Below are 23,035 nucleotides of genomic sequence, written 5' to 3' on the forward strand. Positions count from 1 at the left end.
CAGAGAACTCTTAAATCCAGGCAGGTTCATATCAGGAAATACAGTCTTGGAAAGCCTGGGCCTTAGCCTCCCAGGGCTTGAAGGGCATAGCCAGCACTTCGAATTGTGCCTGGAAACAGACCAGAGCTGTTGTAACCAGGGAGTTACTGGTTAAAGGTGGGACAATGTGGGTTTTTTTACCCTCAACAGTCCTGTGAGGTAGGGTAGCCTGAGAGACTTGACTGGCCAAAGGTTACCTGCTGAGTTCCATGGCTGGGTGGGGATTTGAGCCCTGGCCAGGAAGTAGTTAAACACCTTTAACTGCTTTGCCACGCTGCCTCTCGGTTGAGCTTGCTTTGCAGTCTGGCTTCTTCACATGAGAGAAAGCCCTGCGTCCAATGACGAGTTCCTGAAGGCTTAGGACGGGTCAGCAAACTTTTTCAGCAGGGGGCCGGCCCACTGTCCCTCAGACCTTGGACTATACAGTGGTACCTCGGGTTAAGAACTTGATTCGTTCCAGAGGTCCGTTCTTAACCTGAGGTACCACTTTAGCTAAAGGGGCCTCCCGCTGCGCCGCTGCCACACAGTTTTACTACTTCCGGGTTAGCGGAGTCTGTAACGTGAAGTGTTTGTAACCTGAGGTACCACTGTATTTTGAAAAAATACATGAACAAATGCCTATGCCCCACAAATAACCCAGAGATGCATTTTAAATAAAAGGGCACATCCTACTCATGCAAAAACACGCTGATTCCCAGACCGTCCTCAGGCTGCATTTAGAAGGTGATTGGGCCGGATCCAGCCCACGGGCCTTAGTTTGCCTACCCATGGCTTAGGAAGTCCCAACATCTTCCGCCTTTAGCTTAGTAAGGAGGTGGCCAGTGCGAATCAAAAGCAGCAGAATGCACCTTTTCAGCCCTCAGGGTCTACTGAAATTTCCAAACCCTCTTCAAGGCCAGCCCCGAGTGCTATGCATTGCAGTAGTCAAGTTGAGAAAGCCTTCACAGTTTGGAGAGCCTCCAGAAAGAATTGCCGAAACTTGACAGCATGCTCCTGGTACCTGGATGGGATGGGAAAGCAAACCTGGATCCCAGAGCCTTTTCAACTGTCGACAGCCATTTTGCTGCACATGTCTGGGGCTTGTGAGCGTGCAGCGAATGTTCCAAGCCTACGAGGTGAGTGATGGATTGCACCCAGCTCCCTGGCAAGCCCACCTGCTGGGCAGGTGCCCTGCAATAGGGGGCCAGAGCAAATTCGGCCTGAGCAGCTGGCAGGAAAGCAAGCGCAAAGGAAACCCCTGCCTTTCGAGGAATCCATCAAGCAACGGCAGCTTTTGGAAACACTTCCACGCTCTCCTGAGCGCACTGACCTTTCGGCGGCCTCCCTCGCTGCTGCCTCGTGCATCTTTCATGGGCACAAGAAGGTTACTGGAGCAGGGGGTGAGCTTAGGGGAACCGGCAGGCCTCTGGAAGAGCAGAGCAGCTGCAAAGACTGCCTTGGAAACCGGGTCTCTTCCCTCCTCCAGCCTCCGTTGCGCAGAGCAGGGCTGTTTTTTCCTGCTGTCAACAGATGCGGCTAATTTCTCTCCAGAGAACATAATGTTGCTCCACTTCTGACAGCTCTACATTGCCGCCGGTAGGGCAGAAGAGAAATTGATGGAGGCCGCAGTTCAGTAGGAGAGCAGCTCCTTTGCGTGCAGAGTATTCCAGGTTCAAGAAGGGTTGTAAAGCCTTCTGGTCGGCCACTGCTGCCAGTCCGTGCTGGTAATCCTGACCTGGATGGACTTTGTATAGGGCAGTTTTGTATGTCTCTACAGACAACATGACTTACAAAAAAATGCTTAAATTGGTGGCAAAACTCTATAGATTTTCATGTGCACTTTTAAAAAGCAATCCAAATGATTCCTATGGTCTGATTTTGGAGCAAATTGGCCACTGTGTTGGATGTGAAAAGAAATTCAGAGTTCTGTTGGGTGCAAAAGCACTTTTTTTTGGGGGGGGGACAGATGAGGCAGTAGCCTGCGGTTTTTCCTCCAGGGAAGGGGGATTGCTGCGGAAATTGTCTTCCTGGTGACTTTTGTAAAACTATAAATGTGGAAATGTGGGCAGAGTGTGAAATGGAATTTCTAGCTCAGAATCCAGAGTTCTGCGGAAGCTGCAGAGATATCTGCGATGTCAAAAGTTGAAGCACCCTGACCCGTTTCCTGCGTCGTTTTCACAGCTGAAATAAGTCCTAGCAACTTCTTATAGAAACCCAACACACCATCAAATCCGTTTGTCTAGGTTTGGCAGCTGCTATCAGATATTATTATTATTAAATCTGTATGCCGCCATTCATCGGAAAGTCACAGGGCGGTTCACAACACAAAAATGCAAAATGGGAGCACAAAATACATGATAAAACCAAAACAAACCTATCACACACACCCCACACAAACACATTTTAAAAGTTGTAGAATGTTAATCAGCCCAAGGCCTGCTTCTAGGGAAATGGTTTTGCCAGCGGCGCTTTCTTTTTCTGAGGGGCCAGAACCTTAGGTTAGCTTTAACCTCATCTGGCAAGGGTAGCAAACATGGTGACTGCCAGATGTCATTGGACTACAACTCCCATCAGCTCCTGTCCATGTTTGGGGATTATGGGAGTTGTAGTCCGGCAACATCTAGAAGGAATCGCACCGGCTTGCCCTTCTATGCAGCATCAAATCAAAGCCAAGGTTCTCTCTGAGATTGTTGGCATCCGTCTGTCTTAAGAGACAACGGAGGAATGCGCCTGGGGGGGGTGAAGTTAAACTGTTGAAAGGTTGCAGCAATAGGGGAGAGACATGTTTTGTTGCAGCTGGAGCAGATGAAGACATCCGGTTGCACTGCTGCAGATGCACCGTGACGTTTCTTCTCTCTGCACTTCTCCCAGCGGTCATTCCTCGTCTGCTCACTGCCATGGATACATGACCTGTTTGTCTCCAGGCACTACGGTCGTCTGCAAGTGATTCCCACACAGCAGGGTTGATGATCCCAGCCTTTGTGTCACATTTGCAGACACCTTTTTAACACAGATTTGGGGCCTGGTGCCAGAAGAGTTTGGATTTGATACCCCGCTTTATCACTACCCTAAGGAGTCTCAAAGCGGCTAACATTCTCCTTTCCCTTCCTCCCCCACAACAAACACTCTGTGAGGTGAGTGGGCTGAGAGACTTCAGAGAAGTGTGACTGGCCCAAGGTCACCCAGCAGCTGCATGTGGAGGAGCGGGGAAGCGAACCCGGTTCACCAGATTATGAGTCCGCTGCTCTTAACTACTACACCACACTGGCTCTCCTGTAGAACACATCCCTGGGGATCCTGCCCTCTTCCATTCTGCGACCGTGACCAAGCCGGCGTAGACGTCGTCGAGACAGGAGTGCAAGCGTGCTTCGAATTTGGACGGCATTGCGCATCTTTGTCCTGCCATGTGACGCAACACGATGCTCAATTTATAATTGGAGGCACATGAATCCTCTTTTCAAACCTCGGTCCACACAGGGCTTGAGTTTCAAAGCGTTCCCTGCCCCGTATGTTTGAATAAAGAGGCCAGACACCTGGCTTGCTCCGTCCCCAAATCAATGCTTCTCTGAGGTCTGCCTGGAACAGAACTGGTGTAGCATATGAATGTCTCTCTCCCGGGAGAGGGGAGGGGACTGGATCTCTGTAACCTGATGCAAAACCTGTGCTAATTTCTCTTCTTCCCACTTTCCCCCTCCAGCGGGGTTGGCACCTAATAATAGAAGCAGCCGCAGGCGATCTGTAGAATTCGGCAGGGTGAGTGCCCAGATCGGTTTAAACATGGTAGCATTAATGGAGCTCTGCGGCTGGGTCAGACCAAAGGCTCATCTAGGCTGGGATCCTGTTCATGGAGGGACCAGCCAGAGATCCCACAAAGCAGAGATCCCACAAGCCGGACCAGAGCGTCGCAGCACTCTCGCTTCCTGCTGTTGCCAGCAAGTGGCATTTAGAGATATTCTGCCTCCAGACATGAAACCTTCCTTTGCAGCCACATGCAACGTACTGTCCCCTGCGTCTCCTCTGGTTGAGAGCTTAAGCCGAGGTTTAGGGATTGTAGGGGCAAAAGCCCCTCCCTGCCCCCAGCAAAAAAAGACGATTAAGCTGTGGATGTATGCAACAACCGCAGCTACACAAGAACCTAACGAGGACTCTTTTGTGGGAGAACGGAAACCTCTTCCTTCACGTTTAAAGAAATATTAAAGGTAAAGGGACCCCTGACCATTAGGTCCAGTTGTGACCAACTCTGGGGTTGCAGTGCTCATCTCACTTTATTGGCCGAGGGAACCGGTGTACAGCTTCCGGGTCATGTGGCCAGCATGACTAAGCCGCTTCTGGCGAACCAGAGCAGCGCATGGAAATGCCATTTACCTTCCCGCCGGAGCAGTACCTATTTATCTACTTGCACTTTGCCATGCTTTCGAACTGCTAGGTTGGCAGGAGCAGGGACCGAGCAACGGGAGCTCACCCCGTCATGGGGATTCGAATTGCCAACCTTCTGATCGGCAAGTCCTAGGATCTGTGGTTTAACCCACAGCGCCACCCGCGTCCCTGGAAATATTAGAGCGTGATAAATTTGTGCGCCGCAGGATTTGAACTATGAGCGACAGAAGGAATTGCAGTTTATTGTAGGGCGGTTATGATATAAGAGAGAGAAAAAAGGGCACAGCAAGGCAGAGAAATTAAAGATGGGAAACGGGAGGGGAAGTTGAAAAAAAACAAAGAAAAAATTACATTTCGGACTGATTTTTTTTAAAAAAATAATAATACATAAAATAAATGAAAAAATAAATCTTAAGTCCTGGACTAGGGGTCTTATTTGGGGGGAGAGGTGTGACCCTGGATCCCATATCTTCTGCCCACTTCTTTTCTTAAAAAAACTAAATTTGTTTATTTTGCTTTTAATGGAGGGCAGCTAAGTACCCGTTCCACCCAGGCCGAGGGACCTGCCACCTTCATTTGCAGAGGGCAAATGAAACTCAAAGATTTATGTACTCTCCTGCCCTCTGAAAGGTGGCCTGAGCTTGTGCCCTGCATACAAATGGCTATGTGCAAAGCTTCTTCAAATGGGTGTCATGCGCCGTTAGTAATTCCAGCTGGGCCTGTGAGCCCCATGCCTGGTATGCTGGCTAAAGCCGGGCTTGGGGCTTGGGTGTCACGGTCCGGTTCACGGGCGATCGCAGTCCCGGCTGGGGACATCAGGACCGGGGGTAAGATGGCGGGGTGGGAGCAGGAACGGGGGTCCAGAAGCCAGGAGTCTGGAAGCCAAGAGTCCGAGGGTCAGGAAGAAAGGAGTCACAAAGTCAAGGGTCCAAGGATCAAGAAGCAGGGAGTCAAGGAGCCGAGGTTCAAGGATCAGGAAGCAATAATAATAATAATAATAATAATAATTTATTATTTATACCCCGCCCATCTGGCTGGGTTTCCCCAGCCACTCTGGGCACCTTCCAGCAGAACACTAAAATACAATAACCTGTTGTTGTTGTTGTTTAGTCGTTTAGTCGTGTCTGACTCTTTGTGACCCCCTGCACCAGAGCACACCAGGCACTCCTGTCTTCCACTGCCTCCCGCAGTTTGGTCAAACTCATGCTGGTAGCTTCGAGAACACTATCCAACCATCTCATCCTCTGTTGCCCCCTTCTCCTTGTGCCCTCCATCTTTCCCAACATCAGGGTCTTTTCCAGGGAGTCTTCTCTTCTCATGAGGTGGCCAAAGTATTGGAGCCTCAGCTTCAGGATCTGTCCTTCCAGTGAGCACTCAGGGCTGATTTCCTTAAGAATGGAGAGGTTTGATCTTCTCGCAGTCAATGGGACTCTCAAGAGTCTCCTCCAGCACCAGAATTCAAAAGCATCAATTCTTCGGCGATCAGCCTTCTTTATGGTCCAGCATTCAGGAGTTCCCAGTTTCTTCTGGAGCAGATGTGGCGCTCTAGAAAGGCAGCTGCCACAGGTCACGTTTTTGAGACGGCTAGTGAACAAGAGTCTAGAACTCCGGCTGCAGTGGAGCACAGAATAAAGATTCTTCCACAGAGCATCTTGTGCGACTTGAGGACCCGCAGCAAATATCCTCCTAAATGCTGGAAACTATTTTTTCAAACTGAAACAAAACAAGACTCGAACAAATGCCGTTCTGAAAAAACATATAATTATGCATACAGATTAGCTAAACACATGATACAGTTCCAGTTTGCTTTGTTTCCTCCAAACGGATAATTTTAGATGCTTTCCTTTCGATGCAGAAAATGCAACGCTTTGGCTATCAGTGTCAATGGTGTAACTAATGAGTTTAATATATTAGTTGGGAATAAAGATGGAAACCAACCCCCAGGCTGGGGAGAGAGAGACTTCTCTCCACGTCCAATATGTGGTTGCTCTGGTTAGTCTCAAAGTCTTTGCCGGTCTGGGTCAAAAGGAAGTTCTCTTGAGAAGAACAAGTTGATATGATTCTTTGTCGATATTATTATTTCTCTCTTTTATATCTAATTCATTGCAACTGAAAAGCAATAAAACACAATTTTTTAAAAAAGAAAAAGAAAGAAAGAACAATGCATTGTGCGGCATCAATGCAAACATGAAACATAAGTACAGCGACATATTGTTCAGGTTTGACAAATATTTGAAAAAGAAAATGCTGCTGTAATTAGCAATATGTTGAACTGAAGGTGGATCAAACATAAATGTTAATCTTAATTCCCTGCTTTCTTATCATGTGTGCACCATATGACGAGAAATAATAAGGGTAAAATATGATTCAATATGTCAGCAAGGGTATGTGATTTTTATTTTTTTTAAGAGCAAGTGGGTTAGACAGCAAAAGGTGGAGGCAATATTATTGCAACTTTAGTAAGATCATTCTAAATAAACCAGGCTTTGCCAACCTGGTGCCCCCCCAGCTGTTGCACATCAGCCCCCATAAACCCCTCCCCAGCATAACTAATGGAAGTTGTAGTCCGAAACAGCTGGAGGGCACCAGTTTGGGAAACACACGCTAAACATTTCAGCAATGCACATAGAGATGATCAGAGAGGAGGGGAGTGGTCAGTGATGCAGGTGGGGAACTTTAGCAAATGCTCCACCTCCCCTTCTTCCTGCTTTTCCCTCTTAAAGCTGATTTCCTCCCTAAAACAGAAACGAAAACTGCGTTTGAGCTGTTGCAATTGGCAGCTATGTCACAAACACACCCCGATCTTTGCATAATTCATTGAGCTTCTGTTCTATCCTGGGAAAGCCATGCAGGGTGAGCTTAATTTGTGGTTGATGCAAACGCTGCTCTTGTGTGGTGTGTGTGCGTGAAAAGTGGAAGACACAACCCATTACCACCTGTTCGAAATGGCCCTCCAGAGCCACGGCAGAGTGGGATGTTTCTGGGAGGCTACTCTGCCAAACTCGGAAGCAGCTCCACTTATTTCCAGTGTTGTGGGCCATCAGGAGAAGAGGAGAGGACGCTTTCGGAACCACTAATGGCTCAAAATGATCCTCTAATACATGGGTAGGCAAACTAAGGCCCGGGGGCCGGATCCGGCCCAATTGCCTTCTAAATCCAGCCCGCGGATGGTCCGGGAATCAGCATGTTTTTACATGAGTAGAATGTGCCCTTTTATTTATAATGCATCTCTAGGTTATTTGTGGGGCATAGGAATTTGTTCATTTCCCCCCCCCCAAAAAAGAAAATATATAGTCCGGCCCACCACATGGTCTGAGGGACGGTGGACTGGCCCACGGCTGGAAAAGGTTGCTGACCCCTGTTCTAATGGATGCTGACACCTGGGACGAGCCTGCTTTAAATGAGCATTGATGACTGATGGCTGTTAGTTATTGCCCAGGCCCCACTTTCCCGGAGAAGGTTGCATCTTGAAGGTACCTCCAGGAAGAATCTTAGAATCGTGGAGTTGGGAAATTTGTTGGCTATTTGAAGATGCACTGTAAACAACTTGAAACCTTAGCAGGGTTGACACAAACTGGTGTAAGGTAAAGGTACCCCTGCCCGTACGGGCCAGTCTTGATAGACTCTAGGGTTGTGCGCTCATCTCACTCTATAGGCCGGGAGCCAGCGCTGTCCGCAGACACTTCCGGGTCACGTGGCCAGCGTGACAAGCTGCATCTGACGAGCCAGCACAGCACACGGAACGCCGTTTACCTTCCCGCTAGTAAGCGGTCCCTATTTATCTACTTGCACCCGAGGGTGCTTTCAAACTGCTAGGTTTGCAGGCGCTGGGACCGAACGATGGGAGCGCACCCCGCCGCAGGGATTCGAACCGCCAACCATGCGATCGGCAAGTCCTAGGCGCTGAGGTTATGATGGTGTAATAAACAAAAATCTGCCCTTATTCCCTTATGGGGAACCCAAGAGCCCTTATAGAGTCCTTTGTAGGTTCTCCATCGGTCGGAGAAAATAACAGAGGCCAACCAGAGAATATTGAGAAGCAAAGCAGCGTGTAAGCATGATCTTTATTGAACTGTTGCAACAGGGTGCTCCCCTCACACGCAGGAAAGCAGGAGGACCCCGAACAAAGGTGTGCCTGCCCTTATATAGGCATTTTAAATTGCCTGCCCTGGAGTCCAAGACCACCCCCAGAAACATCATACCTACACCACAGAAAAGGCGGTCTACAGCAGAAATCTGAGTGCGTTGTTTACCTCCTGTCTGGCAGGTTACCTGTTAATGCTCACTTGATTGAATACCCTGGGGAGCCTGGCCAGTCTTTTGTAGTGACAAATACTTAGTTCCTGAGCCAGGTCACAGGCTCACCCTATTCATACACAGACATACCCTTAAGACAGGATTTGTGAAGGAAAAGACAATGGGGAGGCTTTTCCATTTTCCTTTGACCTTGCAGAGAAATGTTTGAGGTCATTTTGGGAGGGACAAAATGGTTTCAGGACTTTCTGAAGGGTTTCAGACATGTGGTTTATATATCAATGTATGTGCTTGATTGGTGCATTTATGAACATTTACGATATACATGTTGTTATTGTTTAGTCATTTAGTCATGTCCGACTCTTCGTGACCCCATGACCTTAAAATTTTTATTTCAATGGGAAGCTATCAACTAGATATAAATTGGAGAGGCAGTAACAAAAAGATATGAAATAAGTGACCACAGAAAGGAGGGGAGGGAAGTCGAAGGAAATTTGGATTGATTATGTTAAGATTGATTTTTCTTCGTCAAAATACATGTAATCGTAGAGTTGGAAGGTATCCTGATGATCGTTTGTCCAGCCCCCCGCAATACAAGAATCCTTTGCGCAACGTGGGGCTCGAACCCTCGAGCCTGAGGTCAAGAAGCTCTTGCTCGGCCAACTGAGGCATGCCAGAAGTAAAGAGCCTAGCAGCTAGCACCATCTCATGCGTGTCACGGAGGGTGAGATTTTCGCGGACAACTAGTCCTACGGCTATTAGATTGCCTCCAGCATCAGAGGCAGTCTACCTCCGAGAACCAGTTCAAGTGGAAAGAGTGCTGTTGACCCTGTGTGCTGCTTGTGGACTTTCTGGGAGGTATCAGAACATAAGAACGGCCACGCAGGATCAGGCCAAATGCCGGTAGGAAAGCCACAAGCAGGATCTGACCACAAGAACACATCCTCCCCCCTTCCCCCCCCCCCCGCCATTTTCGGCAGCTGGTATTCAGAAGAATTGCAGCCTCTGACTGTGGAAGCAGCGCATAGCAATCGGGATTCGTAGCCATCAGTAGCCCTCTACTCCTCTGCAAATTTGTCCAGTCCTCTTTTATAGCCATCTAAGAAGGTGGCCTGTAGCTCAACATCAAAAAAAGGAAGATCATGGCCACTGGTCCCATCACCTCCTGGCAAATAGAAGGGGAAGAAATGGAGGCAGTGAGAGATTTTACTTTCTTGGGCTCCTTGATCACTGCAGATGGTGACAGCAGCCACGAAATTAAAAGACGCCTGCTTCTTGGGAGAAAAGCGATGACAAACCTAGACAGCATCTTATAAAGCAGAGACATTACCTTGCCGACAAAGGTCCGTATGGCTATGGTTTTCCCAGTAGTGATGTATGGAAGTGAGAGCTGGACCATAAAGAAGGCTGATCGTCGAAGAATTGATGCTTTTGAATTATGGTGCTGGAGGAGACTCTTGAGAGTCCCATGGACTGCAAGAAGACCAAACCTCTCCATTCGGAAGGAAATCAGCCCTGAGCGCTCACTGGAAGGACAGATCCTGAAGCTGAGGCTCTAATACTTTGGCCACCTCATGAGAAGAGAAGACTCCCTGGAAAAGACCCTGATGTTGGGAAAGATGGAGGGCATAAGGAGAAGGGGACGACAGAGGACGAGATGGTTGGACAGTGTTCTCGAAGCTATGAACATGAGTTTGACCAAACTGCTGGAGGCAGTGGAAGACAGGAGTGCCTGGCGTGCTCTGGTCCAGGGGGTCACGAAGAGGCGGACATGACTAAACAACAAGAGGGTGGCCATCATCCTGTGGCAAGGAGTTCCATAGTTTAACTATGCACTGGAGAATTGCTTTCTTTTTTTCCTGTCCTGAATCTTTGCCCTCTGCCTGTGCACCTCGACCTTTGGAGATCCTAGCTGAAGTTCCTTCCTCCTCCGATACCGGAAAATTGCTCCTGCTCCCATCGCAGGGCATCCTTCCTGCTCTCAAGCCCATGACATCTGCTTGGTTTCGAATGCCTTAATGCCTGCTGGGCTCTGCTCATCCCAGAGAACAGAGGGGTGGGAAGAAGGCAGAATTTTCCTGAGCTGCCTGGGAGACTGTAAATGGGGCAGATCCCCAGCTGAGGCCTGCTAGGTGAATATATAGGGCACGTAGCAGCAGGAGCTGCGGAAGGAGGCTGGATTGCAGAAGAGGAGGAGGGAAGGAGCCACGGCAGCAGAAATTAAGAGAGCTGCCAAGATGTGTTGCTGGTTCTGCATTTTACTATGCTTCCATTTGCAGGGAATGCAGCTCCCGTGGGTTTGGCATAGCGGTCAGACGCACAAGGAGGGAAGACCCGAGTTCAAATCTCGCCTCAACCACAAACTGCCCTCCCCTGGTAGAAGCAGCCCAGGATGTTTTTGTGCTGGAGGCAGAAAATCCAAATGCCTTTAAAATGTCATCACAAACAATTCGCTTCCTCCAAAAACCTACTGCCTGGAGTGAGGAGTCCTAGGCTACTCAGTGTATCTCAACCTCAGTCTTCTGTCTGTAATAGGGGCATAATACTGCCAGTCTTGCTGCTGGGGCTGTTGTATTCCTTACCGAACTAATGACCATAAAAGCATTTGGACCCTGTAAAGCTGTACTTTGTAAATATCACGTTTCTTATTGCAGTTACCTTTGGGGTCTGACTGATTCACATCTGCTCCTGCGGCAACCTCTGCACTGTAGGGCATCACAGTTTTCAGAAATCATAGAGACATAGAATTGTAGAGTTTGGAATATTATTGGCACAAAAATAGAAACCAGAATAACTACCGACGAAAGAAGAATGGAAGATGAAACTGATGGAGTATGCAGAGCTAGATAAATTAACAGGAAGGATTCGAAACCTGCGGGACTAGAGATTCTTAGAAGACTGGAGTAGATATACAAATTGTTTGAAAAGTAATTGTAATGAACAGATTCCGCTAGTAGGATTGCAAGATGTTTTGTAAGGAGGATTATTTGAAATATTGCAAGAAAGACTATGAGGAGAATTATTAGTTAATGATAATTAGGAGCAATAGAGAAATTAAGAAATGCAGAATATGTGATAAAAATGGAAAATCATCAGAGGAGTTGACGGAAGTCAAAAATATTGTATAAGATAAGAAACTATGTTATGTGAATGTTGGAAATGATATGTTATAGATAGATAGATAGATAGATAGATAGATAGATAGATAGATAGATATAGATAGATAGATATATATGTAGATAGATAGATAGATAGATAGATAGATAGATGATAGATAGATAGATAGATAGATAGATAGATAGATAGATAGATGATAGATAGATAGATATAGATATATATGTATTGTAGAGTTTGAAGAAACATGTCTCAGACCCTCCGACGTTTCTCCGAGGAAAATAGGGGCATCTCATTCCCATTATAAGGATAATACAGTGGTGCCCCGCAAGACGAATGCCTCGCAAGACGGAAAACTCGCTAGACGAAAGGGTTTTCCATTTTTTGAGCTGCTTCGCAAGACGAATTTCCCTATGGGCTTGCTTTGCAAGATGAAAAACGAAAACGTCTTGCAAGTTTGTTTCCTTTTTCTTAACACCGTTAATACAGTTGCGACTTGACTTCGAGGAGCAACTCATAGAACGCGGTGTGGTAGCCTTTTTTGAGGTTTTTGAAGACTTTGGTGATTTTTGAAGCTTTTCCAAAACTTCTTTTAAACTTTTAAAACTTTTTTTGGGGGGGTGGATTTTGGGTTGGGGTGTTTGGAATTCAAGGACTTGGTGTTGGGGAGGGGTTTGCAAGAATCTGGAAGCTTGTGTTTTTTTTTCCTGCATTATTATGATTTTCTGTGACCATTGGGCCACTCTGCTGTTTTTTTAAAAAAAATTCTGGATTTGAATTTCTGTGTGGTGGGTGGCTGGGGGAACAGTTGGGGAGGGGGTTCTTCAGCAAGAAGCAAAGAGTGGAAGAGGAACCTTCTTCGAGTTGTCCCCCAGAGTCTTAGAAAATGTACTGTACACTTGGTTGATTTTTAAATGTTTTTCTGTCATGTTTAGAAACTTAATTTATTGTTCCTTCAATTTTTGAAATGCTCTTTACAGTATGTGTGACTTTAAAGAGCACTTAATAAACTCTTGTTGTACCAAATTTGGCTTTGTTTGGACTTTTTTTGACCATAGGAACGCATTAATTGGATTTCAATGCATTCCTATGGGATTTCGTGCTTCGCAAGACGAAAAATTCGCTAGGCGAAAAAACTCGCGGAACGAATTAATTTCATCTTGCGAGGCACCACTGTATTACTATTTATACCCCCACACATCTGACTGGGTTGTCCCAGCTACTCAGGGCAGCTTCCAACATATATAAAAATATAACAAAACATTAAACCTTTCAAAAGAAACTTCCCTATACAGAATTGCCTTCAGACGGCTCGGGGGTCGGATAACTCCATACCCTCCAACATTTCTCCAATGAAAATAGTCAGGCATCCCCAACCTTTGGCCCTCCAGATGTTTTGGACTACAATTCCCATCATCCCTGAGCACTGGTCCGGTTAGCTAGGGATCATGGGAATTGTAGGCCAAAACATCTGGAGGGCCAAAGGTTGGGGATGCCTGTCCTAAGGAAAAGTGGGAACTTCTGGAATGAAATCAGAAACCAGGACAGCTTCTCTAAATCAGGGACGTCCCTGGAAAATAGGGACATTGGAGGGTCTGACCAGTCACTCGTCGTAAAATGCGACTGGTGCCTGGCTCATGTTGAACGCTGCTTGAGGGCATCTAGTCCAACCCCTTAAACACAGGAATATTTTGCCCAAGGTGAGACTTGAACCCACAGCCCTGAGATTAAGAGTCTCATGCTCTCCCAACTGAGCTATGATGTCTCTGCAGCATCAAGGGAAAACTCTCCTGCGGTGACCAGTAGGATCCATTCAAAGCACAATCCCTCTCTTCAAAGTATCCTATCGTCAGTAAACAGCCGGTCCCCTAAAGACACAACACATAAGGAAAAAGGAATAAGGGGGGGGGGGAATGCAAGCTTAGGCACCAGTTCTTACAAGTCACAGATCTTATTAGAAGCAGCTGGGATGGAAATGGTTCATGTAGACTAACATGCTTTAACTGTTTTTAATTCTGAACTTTAAATGGTTGCAACGTGCCCCGGGACCTTCTGATTAAGAGCAGGCAACACATTCAGCAATAAATAGCAATAATATAGTTTGCCCCTCCTGGCGCTACGGTTCCCAGCACCCTTAACAAACTACAGTTTCCATTCCTTGATTTAAAAGGGAAGGCTTTGCTATAAATGTGCTTGTCACATGGGTGGTGTGTATGCAGCCCTGCTGGGTCAATGAAGAACAGCTCAGCCTTTCTCCAACAGCCGTCTGGGGAGCTGATGGGATTTGTAGTCCACCTAGAGGGAGCCAGGTTGGGAGGGGGGAAGCCTGCCAAGTCGTTCCACCTTCGGAGCCTCTTGGATGAGAGCAACGGAGGCCTGCCAGGTTAGGGGGGAATTCCCCTGCAGATGGCGGAGAGAACAAAGAGGAAGAGGAAGACCACACATCTGCACAGCTGGAGACAAACGCTCCCAATTACACCAGAAAAGGGCTGGGCCTTCTCCTTCAGCTGGAGCACATCAGGCTGGTTTTTTCTTCTTCTGCAGTGTTGGTGGGCCAGATCTGACGTGAGAGACCTGCAGAAAACACAGACAGGGTGCGTTCGGCTGCACGGAGAAGAGACGGAGCCCAGCTTGGCACTGAGCTTTGTTGTTGTTGTTGTTGTTTTGTCATGTCCGCCTCTTTGTGACCCCCTGGACCAGAGCACGCCAGGCACTCCTGTCTTCCACTGCCTCCCGCAGTTTGGTCAAACTCATGCTGGTAGCTTCGAGAACACTGTCCCACCATCTTGTCCTCTGTCGTCCCCTTCTCCTTGTGCCCTCCATCTTTCCCAGCATCAGGGTCTTTTCCAGGGAGTCTTCTCTTCTCATGAGGTGGCCAAAGTATTGGAGCCTCAGCTTCACAATCTGTCCTTCCAGTGAGCACTCAGGGCTGCTTTCCTTCAGAATGGAGAGGTTTGATCTTCTTGCAGTCCATGCGACTCTCAAGAGTCTCCTCCAGTACCATAATTCGAAAGCATCCATTCTTCGGCGATCAGCCTTCTTTATGGTCCAGCTCTCACTTCCCTACATCACCACACTGAGCTACAATATTCCATTTTTTAAAAATGTAGTATAAACACCAACATTTGGGAAACACCTGCCTGAGAGCGCTCCCGTTGGAGAACAGCCTTTATCATCTTTTTCAACATATTTTTCAACATCAAGATGTTGAACTATACATTTATTAAGAAACCAGAAGCATTTTTACTTGGCATTGTAGGAATGATATAAATAGAAAGGATTGTAAGTTGTTTCTGCATGCAGTGACGGCGGCAAGAATTTTATTGGCACAAAAATGGAAGCAAGAAGAATTACCGATGAAAGAAGAACAGAGGCTGAAATTGATGGACTATGCAGAGTTAGATAAATTAACAGGAAGGACTCGAAACCTGCGGGACCAGAGATTCTCAGAAGACTGGAGTAAATTTACGAACTATTTGAAAAGCAATTGTGATGAACAGATTACGCTCGTAGGATTTCAAGAAGTTTTGTAAGGTGAATCATTTGAAATATTGCAAGAAATATAATGAGGAGAATTATTAGTTAATGATAATTAAATGTAATATAGAAATTAAGAAATGCATAATAAGTGATAGAAAATGGAAAATCATCAGAGGTGTTGATGGAAGTCTAAATATTTTGTATAAGATGAGAAGTTATGTTGTGTGACTGTTGGAACTGATATGTTAAAAAATTAATAAAAATGTATATTAAAAAAACAGTCTTTATCAAAGATGTCCTTTGAAGACACTTGAACTCAGGACGCAAGGGAGAAACATGCTAAGAGGAAGGCATGCTTGGCAAACTCTCACCAGGATCAACTCCCGTCTGGAAACCTCTGTCCCCACTGTGGAAGGATGTGTGGATCCAGAATTGGCCTCCACAGTCACTTACGGACTCATTGTTAAAGCCGTGTTTATGGAAGACAATCTTACTTGGCTACGAGGGATCGTCAAAGAAGAAGAATTCCGGGAAAGAGCAAAGGAAAATGCCAGAGACTGGGTTTATCTAAAATCCAATATTGCCCTCACTGGCTGGCAGAGGCTCTCCAGGGCTTCAAGCACTGGACATTCTCAGCCCTATCCAGGACATAGCTGTCAACTTTTCCCTTTTCATGCGAGGAATCTTATTCGGAATAAGGGAATTTCCCTTAAAAAAATGTTGACAGCTATGATTCAGGGATTGGGACCGTCTGCAGGCATGGGGAGAATGCTCAGACCAGCAAGATTTCCAGCAGCAGAAACTCTGACATCCTGGCATTGGTTTGCTGATTCACACTTACAGTGGAGTTTATAAAAAAAAAACACCATACACCCCTTATCTCTATTCGTGTCACAGGTGATAGAATCAAATTTAATTGTTTCACAGTGGGGGTCTTCTTTTGAAGGCCTGTTTCTCAAGAATAGCCACGTTTAAGTCCAGCAACCAAAATATTACCCCACACGTTGGTTGCCCTTTCTGATGTCAGATTTGTGCTTGTTTATCCTTTTGCATAGAAACTTTGAAAAGCTGCTATCACTGGAGCAAGTCCATCCGTTTTGTTGAATTCATTAAACTAGTTTTCACTAGATTTTGAATAACCGTGCAATTGATTGCTACTGTTTTGAATTTTATTGTTGTATGTAATGATAATAATAATAATAATAATAATAATAATAATAATAATAATAATAATAATAATAAACAGTGGACACTCGGGTTGCGAACGTGATCTCTGCGGGAGGCACGTTCACAACCTGCAGCGTTCGCAACCTGCAGTGCTGCGTCTGCGCACGTGCGGGTTGTGATTCGGTGCTTCTGCGCATAGCGCAATTTAGTGCTTTTGCGCATGCACGAGCGCCAAAACCCAGAAGTAACCCCTTCCAGTACTTCCAGGTTTGGCGCAGTGCGCAACCCGAAAACACGCAACCCAAAGTGTCTGTAACCTGAGGTATGACTGTAATTAATAAAAGTGAAAATCCAGACAAAACTATTGACTTTTGGCAAGGTTGATGTTGTTGAGCTTTTAGGGAGGAAATCCACCTGGATGCCAGTTTGACGACAACAACAACAACAACAATTTGTCTACTGCCCTTCATCCGAAGATCCCAACAGAAGATCCACGGCATAAAAATACAAAGTGAGAACATAACATGCTTAATAAAACAAAAATAAACCCGCACCCCCTCACATTCCCACAAACACATTTGAAAGTCCAAAGAATGTCAATCAACCAAAGGCCGGGTAACAGAGAAACATTTTTGCAAGGCGCCTAAATATATGTATCTTGGGTTGCGCAAACTTCTATTCCGAATAATGCTTTTTATAGGGTAGCCACTGCCCGAAAAGGTTTGGGAATCCCTGATTTAAATGAGAACATTGAAATCGCCGCCTGCTGGATTTATGAATAGAGGGCGCCCTCTGGTGTCTGAAATGAGACCTGCAGGAGGACAAGCTCCGAGTATAAACCAGGGCGCTGCTTTTTGCACTTTCGGTTCCTTCCTGTTTGAGGAGTATTCGTCCTGATTTGCTGGCACAAAGCTTACATGGCGGTTCGACTGGACCCAGTCCTTCTGAGCATTTGTTCTGATTTGTGTCCTGGACGGCTCCAGGACACTGTGATCCGTGCTGCATTCATCCTTTTTTGCTTCTGGGGATGTTTACATATCTTCCCGTCGACCATTCATCCATTCCAAGATTTTCAGTGCATTTTACTGTAATAATAATAATAATAATAATAATAATAATAATAATAATAATAATAATAATAATAATAATAATAATAATAATAATAATAATATATTATTTATACCCCGCCCATCAGGCTGGGCTTCCCTAGCCACTCTGGGCGGCTTCCCAAAAAATATTAAAATACTGTAATACATCAAACATTAAAAGCTTCCCTAAACAGGGCTGCCTTCAGATGTCTTCTAAAAGTCTGGTAGTTGTTGTTCTCTTTGACATCTGGTGGGAGGGCGTTCCACAGGGCGGGTGCCACTACCAAGAAGGCCCTCTGCCTGGTTCCCTGTAACTCCGCTTCTCGCAGTGAGGGAACCGCAAGAAGGCCTTCAGCGCTGGACCTCAGTGTCTGGGCTGAACAATGGAGGTGGAGACGCTCCTTCAGGTATACTGGGCCGAGGCCGTTTAGGGCTTTAAAGGTCAGCACCAACACTTGGAATTGTGCTTGGAAACATACTGGGAATCAATGTAGATAGATCTTTCAGGACCACTGTTATGTTGTCCCAGCGGCCACTCCCAGTCACCAGTCTAGCTGCCGCATTCTGGATTAGTTGCAGTTTCCGGGTCACCTTCAAAGGTAGCCCCACATAGAGCGCATTGCAGTAGTCCAAGCGGGAGATAACCAGAGCATGCACCACTCTGGCAAGACAGTCCGTGGGCAGATAGGGTCTCAGCCTGCGTACCAGATGGAGCTGTTAGACAGCTGCCCTGGACACAGACTTGACCTGCACCTCCATGGACAGCTGTGAGTCCAAAATGACTCCCAGGCTGCGCACTTGGTCCTGTCACTTTCCTAGTCACAAAAGGGTCCTTTAAAAAGTAGACCTGTCACTTTGGAGCAGAGTACCCCATACTTGGGTCTCCAGCTGTTTTTGGACTACAACTCCCATCATGTCTTGCTAGCAGGGATGATGGGAGTTGTAGTCCAAAAACAGCTGGAGACCCAAGTTTGGGGAACTCTGCTCTAAAGTTCTGGTAAAACAACAACAAATCTGTGGTTACGTGGAACATACTCAATAAACACACAAAACGTAACCAGCTGTACTTTTGAATAAATAAAGTATACTATTCATTGTATCAAATTGTAGATTTCAACGGAAGTCTCATAAAGTTCAATGAAAAAGCAGAAGACCCAGTGGATCAGTTCATTCTCTACTCAGTTCATGCATAAGGTCCACACATGTATAAGTGTCTATTCCACCTGTCTGTTCATATAGTCTAATAATCCACATGAAGCGTTGTTACAGTTCCACAGAATCCTTTCACAGAGTCTCAGACAAGGATTTCCGGAATATTAGCCTTGTTTCGCCATCCTAGGCTTCATCAGTAGCACAGGCTCATAACCACTACTATGCTATAAGATTCACTATCCTGTAATATTACATACTTTATTTATTCAAAAGTACAGCCGGTTACGTTTTGTGTGTTTACTAAAGTTCTGGTATGCCCTTGAATCCCTGGTGTAACATACTGGCAGTCTGCAGGCAACGACCTACCTGCTCCCCTCTAGGATTTAGACCTTTCCTATCCCCCCGCCCCTCTGCAGATCCAGCTAATGTTTCTCCCAAGCTGCTGAAATCATCTTGTCTCCCCTCCCTGCCATTCCCCGCAAATGTCCCATTGATTTGGCACCTGCTTTGCCAACACCAGTTTCTAACCATTGCATCTCTCTGTAAGAGGCTTCCAGGTGACCTGTTCACTGAGCATTCATCTCGATTGCTTGCAGGGAGATTAGACAATGTTTGCAACCTAAACAAGCACTCGTTCCGACTGGTTTGCTGGGAGGTCAGATGACGTTGCATCCAGCAAGAGTTATCTCACATTTTCCAGTGTGGTTTCCCCATCTCTTTCCTTGCCGCAAATCAAGTCAGATATTTTGGTTTGCTACCTCCCAATCAACTATAATTGCACCATCTGAATTGGCCGGCATGTGACTGAATCCCACCTCAAAAGAGTGACAGCGAAATGTCACTCTTTTGTCACGTAACAAGGCTGGGAATGGCAGCCTTGTGAACTTTGCAGAGTGGCTGCCAGCCAGAGAAGGAGGTTTGGGGCTAGATGGACAAGATGCTTGACCTGGTATAAGACAGCTGACCACTGACGGTTTGGCTTTGTTTGTTCCAGTTGTTGGCTTCTGGTGATTTTCCCTATTGCTGCCCGCCCATAGGGAATCCGCCTAGCTTTCGTTGGGCCCTGTCACCATCATCTCAAGTTGTGCCCTCAGTGACCTCTTGCTTTCTCCAGATTCATTCTGTCCATTGCATCCAACCTTAAAAGCTGCAGAGGCGGCTGCTGTGATCAGTACAATTGGGTGGGTTGGGACCAGTTGGAGGGGAAGGGTGGTGAAAAATGATAGATGAGTGGAACTACCTTGACATATTTTTTTTAAGGCTGCATATTATCTGCTAAGGGACGTGGGTGGTGCTGTGGGTTAAACCACAGAGCCTAGGACTTGCTGATCAGAAGGTCGGCGGTTCGGGGTGAGCTCCCGTTGCTCCGTCCCAGCTCCTGCCCACCTAGCAGTTTGAAAGCACGTCAAAGTGCAAATAGATAAATAGGTACTGCTCCTGCGGGAAGGTAAACAGCGTTTCCGTGCGCTGCTCTGGTTCGCCAGAAGCGACTTAGTCCTGCTGGCCACATGACCCGGAAGCTGTACGCCGGCTCCCTCGGCCAGTAAAGCGAGATGAGCGCCGCAATCCCAGAGTCGGCCACGACTGGACCTAATGGTCAGGGGTCCCTTTACCTTTTACCTTATTATCTGCTAATCATGTGTGCTTAAAGGTGGGGAGATCTCACATGCGCCAAGAGAAGTGAAATTCTACTCTCCCAGATTCTCAGCTAGAGAAATTGTTGCTGGCTACGATGCTCATCACCCCAAACCATTGGGCAGGGCTGTCTTTACCCCGGGGGTGCAAGGGGTGTGGGGCACTCAGGCGCCGAATTCTAGGGGATGCCAGGCACCCGCCGCTGAAGCCGCCTAAACTCTTAACTATTTACCTGTTATGAAATAATAATTTTGATCAAGCTAGAAAAACAAAATACATATATACCCAGGTATTACCAAAATGTATACCTACTGTTAGTGAAAGGACTTTCGACTTTGTGCGCTCTTTTACCAAAGACGTGTTGTGCTTGTCATTCACAACGGCGGCTTGTCAGACTTGGGGGGGCTGGGTGGATATGCTAAAAGACTCCCCTGCTTCTGCACTGGATGAAAAGCCGAAGTCTGCAATTTAGAGCTGCCTGAAGATGTGAGTATAGGGGAAGCCTTTTTCTTTCTTTCTGTAGAGCTAATTACGTTAGGTTAGAATTTGCTTTTGGTGCAAAAAAAAAAAAAAGACATTATTTTGCAGCAAGGCATGCTGGGACAAAGAAGCAATGGCAGCTCTCCCCTTGCGGAGTGAAGAGAGAGCCTCTGGTCATAATGAGAACTTCCAGGTCCCCTAGAAAGGTGGAGAAGGGCTTCCTCCATCTGCCTCTGTTCAGCTGCAGATTGCAAGCTCCTCAGGGCAGGGACCTATCCCCTTGCACACACTAATAAATAGGTGAACAAATGTCGTAGTCCTTTATATGAGCAGAGAGGAGATTAGTTTTAGATGGTGCAAGCTGTTAGAATTCCTGCTCCGTGATTGCAGTCATGGGATCGTTGTCTCTACATGACGGTGTATGTTTTGACTCCACAGAGTGAGAAGTGACAGAGACAGGATGTTTGTGTTCCTGTGTTCCGTGAAGTGGGACTGTTGTCCTTTGTTCTTTTCCTCTTTGCTGTCTGACGCTAGAGAGAGAGGGAGCCATGTTGCAGTGCTCCGTGTGTGTTTAGATGTAAATAAAGTAGATTAGCCAAAATGCTGAGTTGCTGAGGTCTGTAACACGCATGATGCACAAACTCTGTGGATCCCTAAGTGTGCCGGTGTCGGTTGGCATCGGTCGCTGTGATATTTGGGCTGAAGAAAGCTTATGAAGCTCCTGAACAATCGACCAGGAGGGAGAGAACATGCCAGTCAGATATGTGTCTCTGCCAGGGTCCTACTCGAGTGTAGGCTGAGCTCCTGACAGTTATAATAGCCAGTGGAAGATGAATGGGTTGAGCTCACCAGTTAGCCACTGAAGGGCTTGTCTCTTCCCCTTTAGATCTAAAAGGCCCATCGTTTTGTTTCCAGGAATTTCCTCCTGCTCAGAGTCCCCTGAGAACTGGAGATGGAAATGCTTCTGTCGTAGGCCCATCTATGTTTGGCCACGTGTGGGAGAGCGTGAGATCACAGAGTTTGAAGGCACCCAAAGGCTCATCTAGCCCACTACAATTCAGGAATCGCAAGTAAATATAATTAATCTGATAAAAGCAGGAAGTGGGAGAACCGGCCTTGGTCCAGTAGACCTGAAGGAGCGTCTCCACCCCCATCGTTCTGCCCGAACACTGAGGTCCAGTGCTGAGGGCCTTCTGGCAGTTCCCTCCCTGCGAGAAGTGTGGTTACAGGGAACCAGGCAGAGGGCCTTCTCAGTGGTGGCGCCTGCCCTGTGGAACGCCCTCCCAGCAGATGTCAAAAAGAAGAACAACTACCTGACATTTAGAAGACATCTGAAGGCAGCCCTGTTTAGGGAAGCTTTTAATGTTTAATAGGTTATTGTATTTTAGTGTTTTGTTGGAAGCAGCCCAGAGTGGCTGGGGAAACCCAGCCAGATGGGCGGTTATAAATAATAAATTATTATTATTGTTATTATTATTATTAATATTGTTGTTGTTGTTGTTGTTGTTGTTAGATGGGAAGCTGCCTTCTGCTAAAGCAGGGCACGTGCCATGCATCCAACCCCCAAAGGATTATTAGCAGGGGGTGTCAATGTGTTTTAAGTTTATTTGCATCCTGAGTCTGGCCATTGATCCATCTAGCTCAGTATTGTCTACACTGACTGGCAGCAGCTCCCTAGGGTTTCAGGCAGAGTAACTCGCCCAGTCCTACCTGGAAATGCCACCCGGGACTGAACCTGAGATCTTCTGAATGCAAAGCAGATGCTCCAAATATCTCAAGGGCTGTCACATGGAAAGGGGAACAAGCTTGTTTCCGCCCGCTCTGGTGGGTGGGACTTCAACCCATGGCAGTGACAAAGATAGGAGATTCCGACTTAACATCAGGAGAAATTTTCTGACATTAAGAGCTGTTCAGCAGTGGAACAGACGTCTCCCTCACAGCTGTCAACCGTCCCTTATTTGGCGGGAAAGTCCCTTATCCCAGCGCCGTGTCCCGCTGCTGTCCCTTATTGATGATGTCCCTTAAATTTCCCGGGTTTCAAAGGAAGCCACTCCTCTCCCTCCCTCCCTGCCGGCCAGGGAGGAGGGAGGCTCCAACTGTGTTGCTTGGCTGCGTTGCTCACCCAATAAGGAGTCTAAGAACGACTGGGGGGTGGAGCTTGCATGCCTTGTGCTGATCAAATCGGCCGCGTTGCCTGGGGACTCGCCTTTGCTCAGCGCTTCCCAGCAGAGAGGTGACGGTGGTTTTCCTTGCTGCATCCCCTTTGCCGG

Source organism: Podarcis bocagei (assembly GCF_964188305.1).
Source record: "Podarcis bocagei genome assembly, chromosome: 4".
Taxonomy (NCBI): domain Eukaryota; kingdom Metazoa; phylum Chordata; class Lepidosauria; order Squamata; family Lacertidae; genus Podarcis; species Podarcis bocagei.